Below are 14142 nucleotides of genomic sequence, written 5' to 3'. Positions count from 1 at the left end.
GAGTTAGATCCTAATCCCAACTTGGATCCAGATTTCCAAGTACAAATCTCCACTTTTGGATCTTAGACTTCAAATCCAATCCTCATTTAGGATCCTAGATCCAGAATTCAACCTCATCTTGGATCTCAGATTATAGATCCAACATCCATTTTTTAATCCAGAATTCAACTTCATCGTTAGATTCCAGATCTCAAATCTAAATTCCTTTAGGATCCAGAACCCAATTCTACTTTGGATCTCAGACTTCAGATCCAATTCTACTTTAGGATCCAGAACTCAATTCTATTTTGGATCTCAGACTTCAGATCCAGTTCCACTTTAGGATCCAGAACCCAATTCTACTTTGGATCTCAGACTTCATATTCAAAATCCATCTTAGGATCCATACTTTGGATTTGAATTCTATCTTGAAATCCAGATTTTAAATCAAGTTCTATTTTCAATTCCATCATTCAAATCCAATTCCATTTTCAGATCTCATCTGAACTTCCTAAATCCATTTCTATTTTTAAAATACCATTTGGATTTCTCCAATTCATTCTGATTTCAAGCTTTAAATCTAGAATTCAATATCACTTCAAATTTCATCTCCTTCTCTTAAAATCCAAGTTTAAAATTCAAATTCAAAGTCCATTTCGGACTTTGAAGCTTCATTTCCTTTTCACTCATCTTCCAATCATTCTTTTCAAATTCAAAGATTTATTTTTCAACTCTGATCATTCCAAAAGACTTAGAACTTTAAAAATCTATCTAAAGTTCTAAAGTTAGATTCAAACATTTCTTCACTCCATTATCAAATTCATCTCAGAACACTTGGAAATTTTCAAAACATCTTTCAAAAGTGCATACATCCTGGCATTGCACAAGCATGATTCTTTGTGCATTTAGACTTAGGATAAATTCTTAGATAATATTTAGGCAAAGCAAAAGGCATAAATTTGATCCTTAGTTTGATTACCTCTGGTAAAGGCGCCAGGAACGGTCGAACCTCATACCGACGAGCGAATCTCGTCTCCCCATTTTCCCGCAAAATATTTCAAAACGGAGGCGAGTTATTTTCTAAATATTTACAAATTAAGGTCAAGTGAGACCCCGCAAAAGAGTTCATCTTCTCTCTTCTTTTCTTTTCTCTTTTCTCTTCTTTTTCTATCTTTTATTTTTCTCCCTTCAAAAAGGAGGAAAATAGGGGTCAGAAAGGAAAAGGATAAGGAAGAGAGAGAAACCACAAGAAAGGAAAAATTTTGCAATGATCACATTTTGTTGGGTTATTCTTTTGTTTTGCCTCTGTGTATGGAGACACCAGCATAGATGAAAAAGATGAAAAGCAGATGAAGGCTAAGCTCTACGAAAAACCTGAGTTAAATTAGGTTATTGACCAAAATATTGGGGATTTATCTAGTGGAGAGTTCCAACGCTTTGCCATTACGGTGATTGTAGTTCAAAGTGCAGAAATATATGTGCTTGATGAGCCTTCAAGTTACCTTGATATGAAACAGAGGTTGAAAGATGCATAAGTAGTTCGATCATTACTTAGGCCTAACAGCTATGTACTATGCCTTAACACTGAGCATTAGTTGACACACTCAATGCCACAGCTTCAACTCCACCTTCTCATAACACAGCACATTCCACCTGTATGCAGCACTTACATCAGCTCAGCATTCTATCCAGCATCTCTGCTTCTGCATCTGAATCACCTAGCATTTTGGAGCATACGACAAGTGATATTCCAGTAAAGCAGCAGCATGCTTCACCCTTTTCACAATAATAATCACCTGTTGCAACTACAGTAAATTTCTGCATCCAGCCTGCTACCTTTCATACCTCACTTATCTCCCCACTTTCTGTGTTGCACAACACTTTCACGCTTAACACCATCCACTTACCACTGCATATGCACCTTCACTATTGCATATCTCCCTATGCTTCCTCTACAATCTTCACTTCACAGCAACATTGTTGCAATCACAGCAATATCATCACCCACTATCAGCATTTCATTACATTCTGTGTACAGGGCCTTACACCACTGTTGCATACCTTCGTCAGCACAACCTTGCACCATCTATTATATTCATTACAGCATCTTCTGATTTTCTCACTACATTTTCACCATGCCACTAGACTTCACTACATCTTGCATTGTCATACCTACCTGCTGTATTCACATACTGCTGCCACACCCATTCCACCTAACCACTTGATGCAACCTCTCCTTTTTGCAGCATTTCACATCCTGCATATTAACAAGGTATTAGCATTTGCATTAACCATTCAGCACGCCCCTTGCAAAGGTTCTCCTATGCATACACACCCTATTCACTATCTTATCCACCATTCACCAAGCTCACCTCCATTCTATCTCCCATCAACAACATCTTCACTGCAACCCTCCATGTGCCACTGCACCTTCATCCCCTTTTATTTGCACAAGCCTTTTCCCCATCCCCTGCATGTTTGTTATGTGCATTGCCCTCTCCTCAATCCAGCACTACATATATTCCAGGTTGTATATATGATCAGTCTGACCTATGCACTATTCATATACATCCAGTCTGACCTATGTACTATGTATGTCCAGTGTACATATGTTCAATCTTGCCTACGTCCTACGTATCAGTATAAGTGCATTTCTCATTAGGCCTAAGCACTACCTTTAGGTATATATATATTGTATTTCTTCATGAGTACATGCATCCCCAAATGCATCTCATCGTTAAATACATGTATCACACTTAGAAAAGTCCACAGGCATCTCTTCATTAGTATAAGTATGATCATATGTACAATGGTTTTAGCATGATACCTTTCATTTGCTTATATATTTTGCATCTTGCTTTATGCTAACCTTGTTTTGCAGGAATACATGGAAATGTTGATTTCCTTTCTTAAATTAGGGATTTTATCATTTCAATTTCAACTTCAAGTCTGTAATAATTAGATATTAATGAGAATTTTACTTTTCAGTTTAGAATAGAATGTATGAGCATAAATTCTTCATAATTGCTTATTTCATCTTATTTTATTTATATTTTTATTTCTATTTCGAAATCCGCAATGGTGAAACACGAATGGCACATGCACCCTTTCTAATAAAAGGTTAATAATTCTAAGTAAATGATTCACATTTATGGCCATAGTCAAAATGTGAACAATACTTAAGATTTTTATCTTTTATGGAATAACATTACACCTCCACTTGGGTCTCTTTTGAAAATCATCATATTTTTTTCTGAAATATTCTTCCTTTATCAGAATTTAATATATGAATTAACTTAAGATATATTTATGGCCATGGTCATGGATATATTAAAAGTTAATTTCATTTTAAATCCTATAAAGATACAAAAAATTATTTTATTCTTTATTAGAATTCAAATATAGATTATATTATAATACATTTGGGACCATAGTCATGAGTGTATTATGATTTAATCTTGTTTTAATTCTATTAAAGAATGAAATATGCTTTTAAATTTCAATTTTTAAATTCTCAAATCATTCATCATTTAGGATAGAATTGTATTTCTTTTCAAATCATTTTCCAAATTACAAGTGATTTTTTAGATAAATTTTCAAACCAAGTTTTTATCTCATTTTCCAACTCTTATTTACAAATTCAAAATTCAACTTTTATTCTCAATTCTATCTTAAGTCTAAATTCAAATTTTAATTTCTAAATTCATTTCCAAGTTCAAAATTCAATTTCAAAATCAATTCAATAATCCAATTTCAAATTTCAATTCAACTTTGAAGTTCCATTCTGATTTCAAATTCTATTTCTAAATCCAATTTCTAAATTCATTTCAAAATTTCAGTATCAATTCAAAATTCAACTCTCATTTTTAATTTTCTGTTCACTTCAAAATTCCAAGTTTGGATTCAAATTCCAGTTTTTCAAAATAGGTTCAATCTTTGGACCTCAAAGATGTTTTCAAAACATATTTTAAATTCACTTAGAAAAATCCAAAAATCTGAAGGATTTCTCAAAAGCATACATCTTTGCATTTTCATTGCATAAGCATGATTCTTTATGCATTTAGGATTTTTAGAATAATCATTTAGACAAATTTAGGCAAAGCAAAAGACATTAATTTAATCATTGGTTTGATTACCTCTGGTAAAGGTGTCAGGAACGGTTGAACCTCATACCGACAAGCGAATCCCGTCTCTCCATCATTTTCTCACAAATATTTCAAAAACGAAGGCGAGTTAATTTTTAAAATATATATTTTCAAATAAAGGTCAAGTGAGACCTTGCAAAAGAGTTTCTTTTCTTTCTTTCTCTTCTCTCTTTTTTCTTTTTTTTCTCCTTCAAAAAGGGAAAAGGGGCAGAAAGGAAAGAGAAAAGAGAGAAAAAGGAAAAAATTTGCAACGAGCACACTTGTAGGGGTAGAAACACGGTACAGAACTGGTCTGAACTAATTTGAACTGGATATGATTGAAATGAACTTAATCAGAAGTCAGTTATACTCAGATGAACTAAATTTGAAGCCAGAACACTAGCTCAATCGGCTAGAGTTAGTTCAATTTGGACTGAATTGAGCTCAAACGAGATAAAATGAGCTCAGATGTGCTAAAACAAAGATTTGAGTGTCATTAAACTGGAACTGAGCTATTCGAACTTCTGGTTAACTTAGATTAGACTCATTGGGATGAGATCTAATGGATTTAACTGGCTCGGAGACAGTTTGGTTAAAATTCGAGCTAAAATGAGCTTATTTCACCTGAAATAAGCTAAATTAATTGAAATGGTCAGAAATGATCAGGATTCGCTCATCGTGAGCTTAGAGGAGCTATAAATGACAAACATTCTAACTTTTCTGAACTTAAGATGAGTTTTGTTAAACCTATCTAATGAAAGGTCTAAGGGTGACTTAGAGTAAAATGGTATTTTTATTGGCCAAATGAGGTAGACTGGAGTAGACCTAGAGGGGACTCTACATCGCTCTACAGGGGACTGCCATCTGTGAAATGAGGGTGTCTGGAATGGATTTGAAAATTTTGGGGTGTTTACAATGATCCATGGAGTAAAATTATAGGAAGATTGATCAAGGCTTAGTTGATCATCTTCTTGAAGCTCTCACACGGTTTCTTGAATATGAAAAGAAAAAAAGCTTGCTATAAGGGGGCGGCAATTGAGGAATTAATTAATAAAACTAAATAGAATAAAAAAGAAGAAGAAGACCTTACCTTGGAGCTTCAATGAAGGAAGGAGTTGTTGGATTTGAGAGAGATGAGGGAGAGAGAAGGCAATGAGAGAGCATGAGGGTCGACCCCCTATAGGTCTCCTTTTATAGATTTTTTGGCTTTATTAATTAGAGAGTTCCATTTTAATCAAAACTCTATTAATTAAAAAGGATAAACATGAGAGGGGGTGATTTTTCTAAAGAGCCCTAATTAGATTCGATTTGGACTTTTCAAACTTCAACTTGGTTAAAACACTAACTGTAAGAACCACGATATTTCTGAGATATTTTGTATTGACATGTGCTTCATTAATTGTTACCTCTTGCTTTATCACAAGAATTTCTCGTAACTATGCTAATATAGCAATACGAAGTCTTAATCGGGTAAGATTCGATTTATGAAGCAATTAAGGACGACCTTGGCGAACTAAGGTCTGATATCCCTAGACTAGATTTATAACACATCTAAGTAGGGTCATCCCGAATTTGAAACCTAAACTAGCAAAATATTTCTTGTAGTATGGCGAAACGGGTATATCGGTAAATACGAGTCACGACGAGAGCGAATTTTGTCAGAATAGAAAACCTAAATAAATAAATTTAAAACTTAGGTTTTAGATTACAAAGGATAAGGTTTGAAATGAAATTTGCTTAAATGATTGAAACCTAGCTTAAATGAAAATTTTACTAAGGTTTTATGAGATATTAAAATTTGATTTTTTGTGTAAAGTTAAAAGGGACTTTTTCAAAAAAAAAAACTCCAAGACCTAATTTGGAATTTGGAAAAGGTAGTTAGCATGGGGCCCACGTGAGCATGAGCTCAGCTCATGCTACTTTTAAAATATATATATATATATATATATATATATATATATATATATATATATATTAAAACAATAATAAAAAAAATAGTATTTAAATAGCATTTTTGAAAAGCATGAATTTTCAAAAGTTGGGGTTGGGTTTTGGCATTACCATAAGAGGTTGCCCAAAACCCAACGGCTATTGGGCTGGAGGGGGCGCCCCTTAGGGGGTAGCTCCAGCCCATCATGTCAAAAAAAAAAAAAAGAGTTGATTTGATTTTAAAAAAAGGGGTTTGACCTTAGGGTCAAAAGGTGGTCTATGGGGAGACCTACTCTCCCTAATTTAGGGAGAGTAGTTGTGGGCTAGGCTCAAGGGTTGTACACCCTTGAGCTAGGCCCATCATGAAGGGGGTCAAATCCCCTTGGACTAGCCCTTATAGCACCTAGAGGGAGGGGGGGGCGTGTGGGAGGAGAGCCCTCCATCTCCTCCTCTCTCATCCCAGCCCTCCATCTCATGGAGTGGCTATTTAAGGGAGGGAGGAGAGAGAAATTCATTTCTCTCTTCCTCCTCCTCAACTGTCTCCCTCCATCCTTCCATTTTTCTCTCCTCTCTCAAGTGTGAGAGTGAAGAGAGTGTAGAGAGTGAGGTGAGTGTGGCTGAGAGAGTGCAAGTGAGGGCACCATCACCACCACACCGGAACCATCTTCGTCCCTACGCCGGGAAAACCCCGAAGGTGAAGAGCTTCCACTTTACATTTCATTTTCGCTTGAAAAATGCATGAAAAAAATTGTTAAGGTTGGTCTGGGTTTTTCCTTTTCTTTTAAGGCATGAAACTTGTATGGGTGTGGGTGCGTTTTAGAGGGATCGACACATCGTTGTGGTAAACACACACACACTGGACGTCCCACGCAATGAAACTGTCCTTAGGCGATTTCGGAGTTCTGGAGCTCCGGAGTCTCCTCTGCTCAGAAGACCATATCTCACTCGATACTGGTCCAAATGAGACGATCTTGGACTTTTTGGAAAGGGGAGATAACGTTATCCAACTTTTATGTTTTCAGTTTTCACTGGTTTGGTCTGCAACCCTCGCTAAAATGCCTCGTTTTTAGCAGACGTTCAGAACTTCTGTCAGTGCACAGGAAGTCCTGAACATTGTCCGGTAATCCGGTGGTATTTCTTAAACTGTTGGCCGGAATTTTCCACGCTATAACTTGTTGGAAAGGTAGAACAATTATCTACGACTTTGGTGTTTGCAATTTCCCCTGGTTCGCTTTGTAAACCCTTCAAAAAGTCAGGTTTTAGCAGACTGACAGGTTTTTGACAGTGGTCTAGAAAGTTCCAGACACCGTCTGGTAACACAGCGCCATTTCCCAGACCGATGGTTGGATCAGAGTGATCTTCATGTCTGTGCGAAGCTGAGACACGGATCTACGAGTTCTATGTTGGAAAATTTCACTGTTTCGGTGCGGACGAACCCCAAAATGGGTCATCTTTCAGGCTATTTTTGGGTTATGTAAATAACTATATAACTAAATAAAAAAAAAAAGAGAGAAGTTGGTTGGGACTCGCCGTGTCCCGCTGCAACCTCTGCAGCGTTGGGTATGGCAGGGTGGTCTGACCCACCTCGGGGTTCGGACCCACCCGTGGGATCTTCCACAATCATGTGGGGGAAGGGGTGCCACACGGGACGCCCACGGTTTTGGGTAACCGGGTGTGCTTTACACCCGGAGCACCCCTCTTGTTGGGACACGCCCCAGCAGCTAGCAGGCTGCAGCTTTGCTGCTGGCTGTCCCGTGGCCAAGGAGGTTTCCTCCTAGACCCGGCAGGGTCTGGTCCAACGTGGACCAGACCAGCTGGTCGCTGGCCAGTTGCCTTCCAACAGCACCCTAGCCGCACCCGATGGTGCAGGATGCTCGTGGCCTTTGCGGGCTGCTGCCGTATTAGCAGCCCAGGTCTGACATACGGGTCAGACCAGGGACAAGGCCAGGTCTAGTTCAGCAGACCAAACCGTCCAAAAGTCTCCGGTGGGAGCCCCGCAGTATTGTCGGGTGCTAAGTGTGCCCGGGGGACTTAGCCGACCGTCAAGGGGGTACGTGTCCGGCTGCAACCACTTTGTAGTCTCATTGTAGAGCTTAGTGAAGCTCATGTTGGTGGCTGTCACAGCCCTATGAGTTTGGTACGACATGCCTAGACTACCTATTTATGCGATTTCCACTTGCCGCCATTTCAAAAAGCACGAAAATGCGTGCATGAAGGCAAAATCGATGGAGAGTCACTAATGGAATCTTTGCGGCACGTGTATGATGTCCAAACAGCCCGTTCAGTACACTTGGCACCAATGGTGCATGGTTTGGAACTGCCTATACGACCTGGTGGGCTACGGTTAGCCTTTTTGGCATTTTGGCACACGTTGTGCCATTTTACCCTTGCACGTCCCGTCAGTGGTCCAGAGCCTTCGCTGCCACATCGTGGTAAGTATTGAAGGAGGTATAGTGAGGCAAGCAGGTACGCTGCTCACGTACCTTATTACGATTCCTAAGTACAGGGTTCTTGATGTTTTTAGCAAAAAACCGCCGTTTTGGCCTCTTTGAGTTTTTCTAGTGCGGTGGCACATCTTGGATGTATTGACGTAATCCCCGTACACATGGGGTTACTTTAAGAATCTTTCTCGACACTCATAAGTGTTGACACTGCGATTTTCCCTGAGCGAATGATTTCGCTAAGTGTTGGAGCCGACATAGGGCGGCGGAAATGTGTATATAGCTTTGGACATATGTTGTCGTACGAACATGATGATATATATATATATATATGTGTGTGTGTGTGTGTGTGTGTGTGTGTGTGTGTGTGTGTGTGTGTGTGTGTGTGTGTGTGTGTGTGTGTGTGTGTTGAGCCTGTTATCGCTCAGAATTGTGCCTTTATGAATATGTGTTCCCAATCGTGATAATGCGTGATTTATGCGCATGGCACATCATGACATGTATGTCACCCGTTCGGATTCGTCGAGTACTTCTTGTTTTGGCTCACATTCGTATATCAATGGATATATGACACACCAGAGGCGTGTTTTGTACTCGATGCGACATACACCTGGAAGGAACTGAAAGCACTGTAGGGTATGACACTTTCGACCTGTTGAGGTTTGGGACTCGGTTGGAGTCTTCGGGCAGTGGCCCGGGTTTGTGGGAGTGTACTCACACCTTGTGTCATCCTAGGCATAAAATGAAAATATTAATATCGTCTTCACAGGCGACGTGCTCGTGTGGCCGTGAGAGGCTGAGTACGTGGATGGGCAGGCCAAGTCCTCGTTTGCGTACCTCGTGGGGACCATGAGGCACAACTACCTCGAAAGGAGGTATGACCTGGAAAAAAAATGAGCCTAAATAAGATAATCCTGCCGCGCCCCATTCACAAATTTGGTCACCCAGGGAGAGGGTGAATGGTACAGCCCCGAGTGACGTGTTGTTACTACGACCTGTTCTTTTGAGGAGCCGATGTGCCCTCTGACCTCCAGTCACTCGGAGTTAGGGAGGTCAAGGTTGCCCTCCACAGGGACCTTTGCTACTGCAATAGTACGGATTGCAATCCTTTGCCCCTGCGAAAGGTTTCTCCTGGCTGTGTGTCGCCCGCAGGTGGTTTTTCTCGTTCTGTAGCATCCCCGGTTACCACACTAGAAATTTAATAACAGACGCCGGGTGCATGTCTCACAGAACTCGAGGGACTTTCCTTCGCGTACCCGAAGGAGGTTAAAAAGAAGAACATAAAGACTAACCAAACAGACTGACGTACAGTAGTTGGTTACTTGCTTACTTTAGCACTGCTTGCACTTCTATTAGACTGTTGTACTTTCTTGGTTAGTTTCTGCTCTGTTTCAGTCGTTGCCCTGTTACTTACTTATAGTTTTACAGTCTTCTAGCACGAGCACTTACCTGACACTTGCACATATATCTGTCACTTTACCTGTTTCCTGATATGTGCATTTTCTTGATAAAATGGATATGCAATGTTGTTGTTCTTCACCAACTCGCAAGAGTTCTGACCCCATTTTATGGGGATACAGGTGATGAGTAGACGCAGTGGCGGTGCGACGGTGTACGGTTGGAGACTTGAGACCCACACTTAGCTGCAGATCTTGGTCCTTGTCTTGTTTTGGGGTTTGAGGGGAGTTTTCCTCTCATTTTGGGAGAGACTCGTTGTATGGGTGTTTTTAGTCTCATTTTGTAAAACTCTGATGATATATGTATTTGGAATGGACATGTGGCTTGTATCTTTTACTGTGGCTCGCTCAGACTTGCGGCCTTTGCTTACCCCTTTGCACTTCCGCTATTTGTTTCAAACTCAAAAAAAAAAAAATTGCTCAAAAACCAAAGGTTTTTACAAGGTCGGGGTTTGGGGCGTCACACTAACTAAACCTAAATGGACTTAAATACCCTCAAATGTGGTGCCACCTATATGGAGCCCCTTTGGTTTTTCAAAAACGATTTTAAAAAGGTAAAATAAAGGGGTTAAAAACAAGAATTTCAAGAAGCTTTAAAAGACACCTATATTTGTAAAAAAAATGTATTTTTTAAATAAGCAAAATATGGAATAAAATAAAATTTAATAAAGATGGAAAAATTATGGTTGACGCCCCTGCAAGGCGGGCCCCACTTGAAGAAAATTGAAAGTTGGCTTAAAAATCAAGTTTTAAAACAAATCTAGATCATTTTTCTAAGGAAATGCTTTTGAAACAAGGGGATACAAAGCCCTGGGGGTTGTCCAAATGGCGAAAATTGGTTCTAAAACCCAGGTTTTTTAAATTGATTTTAAAAGAAAGGTTTTAAAATCGAGTCTGGATTTGATATTTTGAAAACAAGAGTGCTGGATCTCGAAAATGATATGCAATGACATGTGAAATGCATACCCTAGAGGAAAGATTTGAAATCCCAGTCCCCTGGGAGACACAAGGAATTGAAAATTCCCCTTTGAGGAAAGAAATTGTGTATTGGATATCAGGTCTGATATTGGATCCAATCCAAATATGGATTTGATCTTGGATATAGCTAACATTTCAGAAAAGGAATTGAAATGAGTCTAGAATGGCAATTGTACCAGCATGAAAAATGATATAATTGATGTTCTGAATAAAAATGACCTGAGAAATGATTTTTCCCCTACAGGGCAAAGAGTGACAATAAAAATTGAGGTTTGAACTGGATTCTAGGGTTTCTAAACTCATATGAACCAAAAAGACACTCACTCAACGAAACTCCTAGACTTAATGATCGAGAAATGACATCGTTTTCAGGAAAATAGTGAGAAATAAACACCTGAGTGAAGTAGATTACTAAAATATATTGGGTTTGAGCTAAAATGAAGGTTAGTTATACTGAGGTGAACTAAATCTGGAGCTTAAACACTAGCTGGCTGACTGGAATTAGCTCAATTTCAGCTGAAATGAGCTTAAATGGACTACAGTGAACTCCAACAGTATGGGAAACAAATTTGAACTGAAACTGGACTACTTGAACTTCTGATGAGCTCAAGTTTGACACATGAAAATATGGTCAATTAGAATTAACTGACTAAGAGACAATTGGCTTGGATTTGAGCTAGAAATGAGTCAATTTTAGCTGAAATGATCAGAAATGAATAGGATCTACTCATCATGAGCTTAGGAGAGCTAGAAATGACTGACATTCTAACTGTTCTTGTAATAAATTGAAAAAAAAATTAAGTTTGGGTTCGGGTCGGATTCGGACCTGGACCCGACCTGGACCCGACCCGGACCCGAATGGAGGCACCGCCTCCCGTGTTTTTAACACAGGAAGGCAGGGGTTTCAAAGATAACCCCCGCCCTCCTTCTTCCTCTCTCGGTCTCTCTCCCCCGACCGAGTCTTTCCCCCTCGTTCGTCCCTGCGGCCACCGACGCCGGTGACTCGCCGTCGGCAACCGCCCTCATCCCGCGTGCTGCAGGGGGCCGAAAACCTCAGGTGTCGGCCATCTCCTTCCCTCTTTGCTGCGAAGGTGCCGGCGACCCACGGCCACTGCCTTCCGTTCCGGCGACTCTTCAGGTACGCTTCCCCTCTTTTCCCTTCCTTCCGCCTCCTCTTCTTCTTCTTCTCCGGGAGAGATCGACTGACAGGGGGGCGGAGCCCCCTGCCGTCGCCCCCCATCGACAAGGGGGTTACCCCCCTACCTTTCTCAGGATCGGCCGACAGGGGCTGAGTCCCCTGTCATCGGCAGGGGGACTCCCCTTTTGTTTCTCTCGTTGGGTCGACTGACAGGGGGGCAAAGCCCCCTGTCGTCGCCATACGTCGGCAGGGGGCTCCTCCCCCGTGTCACTTGTCGTGTCGACAGGGGGGCTCCGCTCCCCCTGTCCCTCTTGTTTCGCCGGCAGGGAGCGGAGCTCCCTGTGTCGGCCCACCTTTTCGGCAGGGGCTTCTGCCCCATGCCTTTTGTGGATTTCTCGGCAGGGGCAGAGCCCCTGCCTTTTCGTGGTTCTTCCGGCAGAGGAGGGGCTCGCCCCCCTCCTCTCTGTTCCTCCTGCCACTGCAGGGGAGGGGCCGAGCCCCTCCTCCCTGCCTCCTGCCACGGCAGAGGAGGGGCTCGCCCCCCTCCTCTCTGCTCCCTCTGTCACGGCAGGGGAGGGGTCGAGCCCCTCCTCCCTGCCTCCTATTACGACAGAGGAGGGGCTCGCCCCCCTCCTCTCTGCCCTTTTGATCGGCAGGGGAGTGGCTGAGCCCCCTCCCTGCTTCGTGTTACGGTAGGGGAGGGGTTGAGCCCCCTCCGTGCTCTTTGTGTTGACAGGGGAGGGGGTCGAGTCCCTCCTCCCTGCGTCTCCTAACAGCAGGGGAGGGTCAACCCCTCCCTGCTCCCTTTGACAGCAAGGGAGGGTCGAACCCTCCCTGCTTCCTCTTTTGGTCAAAGGAGGGTCAATCCCCCTCCCTGTGCCCTTGTCGTTCAGGGGAGGGGTCGAGCCCCCCTCCCTTTGCCTTTTCTCTCTTTAGGCAGGGGAAACGCCCCTGCCTCTGTTGTTCTTCGGCAGGCAGGGGCAAGGCCCCCCCTGCCTCCCTCTTTGTAGGTCGTCTAGCAGGGGCGAAGCCCCCTACCTCCCCTTCGTTGCTGACAGGCAGGGGCTCTGCCTTTGCCTCTCTTCTACTTTGTCAGGCAGGAGCGCAACCCTGCTTGCCCTTGCTTTATGAGGGCAGGGGTGCAACCCTCTGTCTCCTCGGAGTTCGCTGACAGCAAGTCAGCAGGGGCTCGCAGCCCCTGCTTCTGCTTCTTGCGCTTATAGCAGGTGCGCATGCGCACGATGCCCATGCCTTTATTTCCCTTACGTCAGGGCGGCGATAGTGCCTCTGACTTTCTATTTTGGTATTAGCTTGCTAAGATCGTTACTTTTGCAGCTCGTACGACGGATCTCGCTCGCGCTCCGCGACCCGAGCCGCCAATCGCGTACATCTACGGACGACAGCAAGCTTGCAACTCTCAAAGGTAGGGGAAGATTGCACAGAAGACTTGGACAATTGAATTGAGCTCAATTAACTAAAAAGGGACAATTAAATAAATATATATGCATATATATATCATATATATTTATATGAGTACGCATTTAACTCAAGGACGCGGTTTCGCGATCCTTGTCCTTTACTTTGCCGTCGTGCATCACGCAAAGGTTCTGCATTGTACTCCTGCTTACGGTCTTTACTTTGCCGTTGCGCGTTGTGCCGGGGGTTTGCGTTGCACTTCTGCTTACCTTGCTATTGCAGATGACGTGCAGGTTCTTGATCTTTGCGTATGCCTTAAAGGCATCCTCGTGGAGGATACAAGGGGCATTTACCCCTCTCCCTCTTGCGACAAGAGTTCAGTCGGGAGCGAGCGACACATCCTCATCTAAGGAGAGTGATACCTCGCAAGGATCCTGGCTCTTCGTGTGTGCAGTCCTGCAGAGTCGACTTGAGATTTCAGGGAGCTGCGCAAAAGCATCGAAGATTGCTCCAAATCGAAGCATTTGGAAGGATGTGACTGGCTGTTTCTGCTCGCCTTTTTGGCATATCTCGGGTGATCCCGAATTGGGGGTTCAAGCGAACTTCTTAGCGGGTGTTCTGTTGAGAAACCCGTATCCCGTTTATCGAGGCCGGTATCGAGTCATGCGAGACATGTAGAT

Source organism: Nuphar pumila, chromosome 11, assembly GCF_984573655.1.
Source record: "Nuphar pumila chromosome 11, dmNupPumi1.hap1.1, whole genome shotgun sequence".
NCBI classification, from domain to species: domain Eukaryota; kingdom Viridiplantae; phylum Streptophyta; class Magnoliopsida; order Nymphaeales; family Nymphaeaceae; genus Nuphar; species Nuphar pumila.
Note: the sequence above shows the minus strand (reverse complement) of the source record.